The sequence below is a fragment of the Pseudophryne corroboree genome (assembly GCF_028390025.1).
Source record: "Pseudophryne corroboree isolate aPseCor3 chromosome 7 unlocalized genomic scaffold, aPseCor3.hap2 SUPER_7_unloc_4, whole genome shotgun sequence".
NCBI lineage: Eukaryota > Metazoa > Chordata > Amphibia > Anura > Myobatrachidae > Pseudophryne > Pseudophryne corroboree.
In genome coordinates, this window is record NW_026967613.1 from 609,019 (window position 1) to 615,018 (window position 6,000).

The following is a 6,000-nucleotide window of genomic DNA, read 5'->3' on the forward strand; positions in this document are numbered from 1 at the left end:
AAGTCAACCTTCTTGCCCTATGTTCCCTCCCAACGGATGAAGACGCATCATTATCTGATGCAGTCATTTCGGCCCAATAGATATGCAAGAAGTTAAGATTCCCCTTTCTTTGCAGGTAGAGGAAGGAGAAGAGGGAAGAGGTCTGTAGCCTCTTCAAGATCGCAGGAGCAGAGATCATCCTCTGCTTCTGCCAAATCCACCGCATGACGCTGGGGCTCTCTTGCAGGAGCCTGCACCAGTGGGGGCACGTCTAAAACTCTTCAGTCAGTTCTGGATTCATTCGGACATGGACTCGTGTGTTTTACAAATAGTGTCCCAAGGGTACAAACTGGGGTTTCAAGACGTTCCCCCTCACCGATTGTTCAAATCGGCTTTAGTCAGCAGGGAGAAGGTTTTTATTCAAGCCTCTTCGTGGTCCCTAAGCCGGACAGCTCAGTCAGACCAATCTGAAATCTGAAATCCCTCAATTTCTACCTAAGGAAATTAAATTTCAAGATGGAATCTCTCAGTGCAGTGATCTCCAGTCCGGAGGAAGGAGATTTCATGGTTTTGGTAGACATAAAGGATGCCTACTTACATGTTCCCATTTAGCCTCTGCCTCAAGCTACCTGAGGTTTGCAATTCAGTATTGTCATTACCAATTTCAGACATTGCCGTTTGGTCTGTCCACGGCTCTGAGGATTTTCACCAGGGTGATCGCAAGCAAGGAGTAACAATTATCCCGTACTTGGATGATCTTTTGATAAAGGCGAAATCCAGGGACCAGTTAGTGCAAAACATTGCACTCTCCCTGACAGTTCTTCAACAACATAGTTGGCTCCTAAACTTGCCAAAATCGCAGTTGGTCCCAATGACGCGGTTGTTGTTTTTGGGAGTGATACTGGACACAGAAGAGGTTTTCTTCCAGTGGAAAGGCTCTGGAGATCCAGAGTCTGGTCAAACAAATTCTGAAACCAGCAAGAGTGTTAATCCATCAATGCATTTGGTTGCTGGGTAAGATGGTTGCGGCCTACGAGCCCATTCAGTTTGTCTGGTTCCATGCCAGAGTGTTCCAGTGGGACCTGTTGGACAAGTGGTCCGGATCCCACCTACACACGCACCGGAGGATAATCCTGTCTTCCAAGACCAGAATCTCACTCCATTGGTGGCTGCACAGTTCTCACCTCCTAGAGGGGCGAAGGTTCGGGATCCAGGACTGGATCCTAGGGACCATGGATGCAACCCTCCGAGGCTGGGGAGCAGTCACACAGGGGGAAAACGTCCAAGGAAGATGGTCAAGTCGGGAAAGTTGTCTCCACATAAATGTTCTGGAGTTAAGGGCCATTTAATAACTGTAGACACAGTACGCACTGGGACGGGTGCCCAGCATCCTCTACGGACTAAGAGAAAAGGATTTACCGGTAGGTATTAAAATCCTATTTTCTCTAACGTCCTAGAGGATGCTGGGGACTCCGTAAGGACCATGGGGATAGACGGCTCCGCAGGAGACATGGGCACTTTAAGAAAGACTTTAGTTCTGGGTGTGCACTGGCTCCTCCCTCTATGCCCCTCCTCCATTCCTCAGTTTGATACTGTGCCCAGTGGAGACTGGGTGCTTTTCAGGAGCTCTCCTGAGCTTTCTGACAGAAAGTATTTTGTTAGGTTTTTAATTTTCAGGGAGCACTGCTGGCAACAGACTCCCTGCATCGAGGGACTGAGGGGAGAGAAGCAGCCCTACTCTCCGAGTTGCAAGGTCCTGCTTCTTAAGCTACTGGACACCATTAGCTCCAAAGGGATTAGCTCCAAAGGGATTGGTACGCAGGATCTCACCCTCGCCGTCCGTCCCAGAGCCGCGCCGCCGTCCCCCTCGCAGAGCCGGAAGATAGAAGCCGGGTGAGTATGAGAAGAAAAGAAGACTTCAGAGGCGGCAGAGGACTTCATGATCTTCATTGAGGTAACGCACAGCACTGCAGCTGTGCGCCATTGCTCCCATACACCTCACATACTCCGGTCACTGTAAGGGTGCAGGGCGCAGGGGGGGCGCCCTGGGCTGCAATATAAAGCTCTTTTTGGCAGAAATATAACATATATACAGCTGGGCACTGTATATATGTATGAGCCCCCGCCAATTGTACAGTTTAAGCGGGACAGAAGCCCGCCGCCGAGGGGGCGGGGCTTCTCCCTCAGCACTCACCTGCTCCATTTTTTCTCCACAGCACCGCTGAGAGGAAGCTCCCCGGACTCTCCCCTGCTTATACCACGGTAGACAAGAGGGTTGAAAAGAGAGGGGGGGGGCACATAATTTGGCGCAAATTACATACAGCAGCGCTACTGTGCAAACATTAAGTTACTGTGCTATTCCTGGGTTATATAGCGCTGGGGTATGTGCTGGCATACTCTCTCTCTGTCTCTCCAAAGGGCAGAGCCGGTCATAGGCATAGGCAAACTAGGCAATTGCCTAGGGCATTTGATATGCCTAGGGGCATCAGCAACTTCTGCTGATTAAAATGATATGCGGCATGCCTATATTCTGTGTGTAGCATTTCATATGCAGATACAGCCACAGTCTCACACAGTATATAGGCGTGCTGCATATCATTTTAATCAGCAGAAGCTGCGTGTGCATCCTAACAACATAGCAATGCAAATAAGATGCATTTTAATAAAAAAAAGGTGCCCCAACGTTAGCATTGAGGCAAGATTTATGAGGACACATCTGTACCCAAGCAGAGGCAGAGGTCACAGTGTTAGTGGCAGTGTGAGTGCTGTGTGCATGTGAGTGGGTTGATTGTGCAGTAGTGTTCGGAATATGAGTAAGGAGCATTATGTGTGTCATGTAAAAATGCATTAATAATGTGCAACATATGTGTAAGGGGCACTATGTGTGTCATTATGTGTATAAGGGCATTAATAATGTGCGGCATATGTGTAAGGGACATTGGTGGTCATTCCGAGTTGTTCGCTCGGTAATTTTCTTCGCATCGCAGCGATTTTCCGCTAATTGCGCATGCGCAAGGGTGGTCATTCCGAGTTGTTCGCTCGGTAATTTTCTTCGCATCGCAGCGATTTTCCGCTAATTGCGCATGCGCAATGTTCGCTCTGCGACTGCGCAAAGTAAATTTGCTATGCAGTTAGGTATTTTACTCACGGCATTACGAGGTTTTTTCTTTGTTCTGCTGATCGTAGTGTGATTGACAGGAAGTGGGTGTTTTTGGGCGGAAACTGGCCGTTTTATGGGTGTGTGTGAAAAAACGCTGCCGTTTCTGGGTAAAACGCGGGAGTGTCTGAAGAAACGGGGGAGTGTCTGGGCGAACGCTGGGTGTGTTTGTGACGGCAAACCAGGAACGAAACTGACTGAACTGATCGCAGTTGTCGAGTAAGTCTGGAGCTACTCAGAAACTGCTGAGAAGTGTCTATTCGCAATTCTGCTAATCTTTCGTTCGCAATTTTGATAAGCTAAGATTCACTCCCAGTAGGCGGCGGCTTAGCGTGTGCAATGCTGCTAAAAGCAGCTTGCGAGCTAACAACTCGGAATGAGGGCCATTATGTGTAAAAGGGCATTAATAAAGGTTGTCATAATGTGTAAGACGCATTATGTTTATAAGGACATTAATGATGTGTCTCATATGTGTAAGGGGCATTACTGTGTGGAATTATGTGTATAAATGCATTACTAATGTGTGGCATTATGTGTATAAGGTGCTCTAATATGTAGCGTTGCGTATAGAAAGGGCATTTACTGTGTCGTCTAATGTGAATAAAGAGCAATAGGGTGTGGTGTAATGTAAATAAGGAGCAATTCAGTGTGATGTAATGTGAATAAGGAGCACTACTGTGAGAAGTAACGTTTATAAGGTAAAGTGATACTACTGTGGGATGTAATGTGAATTATGGACACTATCGCGTGATCAAATGTGAATAAAATTGCAGTACTGTGTGGCGGAATTTTAATTGGGGGTACTATTGTGTGGACATGCCCATTGCCAGCAAAAACACACCCCTTTTTGGACTGTGCGCCAAATGTGCGAACTGTTCCTGTTTAAAATATAGGGGGTACAAACACCAAAATAAGTACTGTTATGGGTGAGGGTTGATGGTGCTGGGAAAGAGGTGCAAGGTCAGAGGCGGAACCAGCGGTGGTGCTAGGGGGCACCAGGCAAAATCTTGCCTAGGGCATCATATTGGTTAGGGCCAGCTCTGCCAAAGGGCCTTGTGGGGGAAATGTCTTCAGTAAAAGCATTCCCTGTGTGTGTGGTGTGTCGGTACGCGTGTGTCGACATGTCTGAGGAAGAAGGCTATATTAGAGAGGAGCGGGAGCAAATGAATGTGGTGTCTCCGCCGACACCTGATTGGATGGATATGTGGAATGTTTTAAATGCTAGTGTAAACTCATTGCACAAAAGATTAGACAAGGCTGAAGCTTTGGGACAGTCAGGGTCTCAACCCATGCCTGATCCTATGTCGCAGGGACTGTCAGGGTCTCATAAGTGCCCACTATCCAGATTGTTGACACAGATACCGACACGGATTCTGACTCCAGTGTCGATTACGATGATGCAAAGTTACAGCCAAAATTGGCAAAATACATTTGATATATGATTATGGCAATAAAAGATGTTTTGCACATCACAGAGGAGCTCCCTATCCCTGACAAGAGGGTACATATGTACAAGGGAAAGAAGCCTGAGGTAACCTTTTCCCCTCACACGAGCTGAACGAGTTATGTGAAAAAGCTTGGGAATCTCCTGCAGATTTCCAAAAGGATTCTTATGGCGTATCCTTTCCCATCAACGGATAGGTTACGATGGGAATCCTCCCCTTGGGTGGACAAAGCATTAACACGCTTATCCAAGAAGTTAGCCCTCCCGTCCCAGGATACGGCTACCCTCAGAGTCTGCTGACCGCAAACAGGAGATTACCCTGAAGTCCATTTATACACATTCAGGTACCTTACTCAGACCGGCAATTGCGTCTGCCTGGGTGTGTATGTGTAGTGCTGTAGCGGCATGGACGGATACCCTAGATAAGGATACTATTTTATTGCCCCTGGGGCATATAAGAGATGCTGTCCTATATATGTGTGTATGCAAACTACAGGTGGTGCTGCATGGCTCACACCCTTTTACTTGTCTTGTAGAGCAACTCTGGAGCTGTTACTGGGTCCAGCTGCTGCAAGAAATCAGCTTGAATGCTTCAGGGGCTGGGGCATGGCCAACATGAGCCCCACACTGATGGGGGTGTATAAAGCGATCTAGGGGTCATCCAAGCGCAACCCCACAAAGGCCGCCATGCCCTGCGTGACCATTTTCTCTTTTCATATGCAGACGAGGGTTGCAGCCAACTATACCCATTGCTTGGATGACATCACCATATGCGAATCCATCTGCTGCAGGCCTTCCCCCAGGAATGCTTGCACTAGTTGTTGCATTTGGTTTGTTGTTTGGGGGGTGCTTCAGTATTAGGCAGCCTTCTGCCCTCACACATTCGTCTGAAAATGTGTTCTCCCTGCAGTTGTTGTCCCCAGATGAGAGTTCCCTTGTGCTGCCTCAGTTGAATCTCCTTTACTTGACGGAGGTGTGCCTGAGCAGCGGCCCTCCCCAGCCCTATCTCAAATCATACTTATTTTGCTTAGGTGATACCATGGTCATGAAGATTGTTTTCCCAGGGTGAGGTTCATTCATTGCATTCTGGGTATGCTGACCTCTGTGATTTCCCCAAATGTGGGAATCTCGACTGCATAATTTGTGGTAGGGGGGGGGACTGCATTTGTGCTTTCCCCTGGTTGGCTCTGGTATAATTTAGATCTCATTGTCTCAGGTCTCTCTCCAGCCTAGTTTGCTGTCTGTTTCCACTTCTCTTTTCTTGAGCCCCTCCCTTCTATGCCCTTGCGCACTATCCTGACTTCTCCCGTCTGCTTACTTTGTGCCTTCCAACGCACAATGCGAACTACAGGTGGTGTTGCAGGGCCCACACCCTTTTATTTGCCTTACAGAGCAGCTCTGGAGCTGTTACAGTGCCCAG

The 6,000-nt window shown here is 48.0% G+C and overlaps 1 non-coding gene across 1 annotated transcript; it reads left to right on the top strand.

The window, feature by feature from the left end:
* The first annotated feature begins 5,594 nt into the window (after window positions 1–5,594).
* On the top strand, window positions 5,595–5,760 carry LOC134986647 (U1 spliceosomal RNA). Its single transcript, XR_010192497.1, has one exon. It is a non-coding gene; the product is annotated as a U1 spliceosomal RNA (small nuclear RNA).
* Window positions 5,761–6,000: the final 240 nt, after the last annotated feature.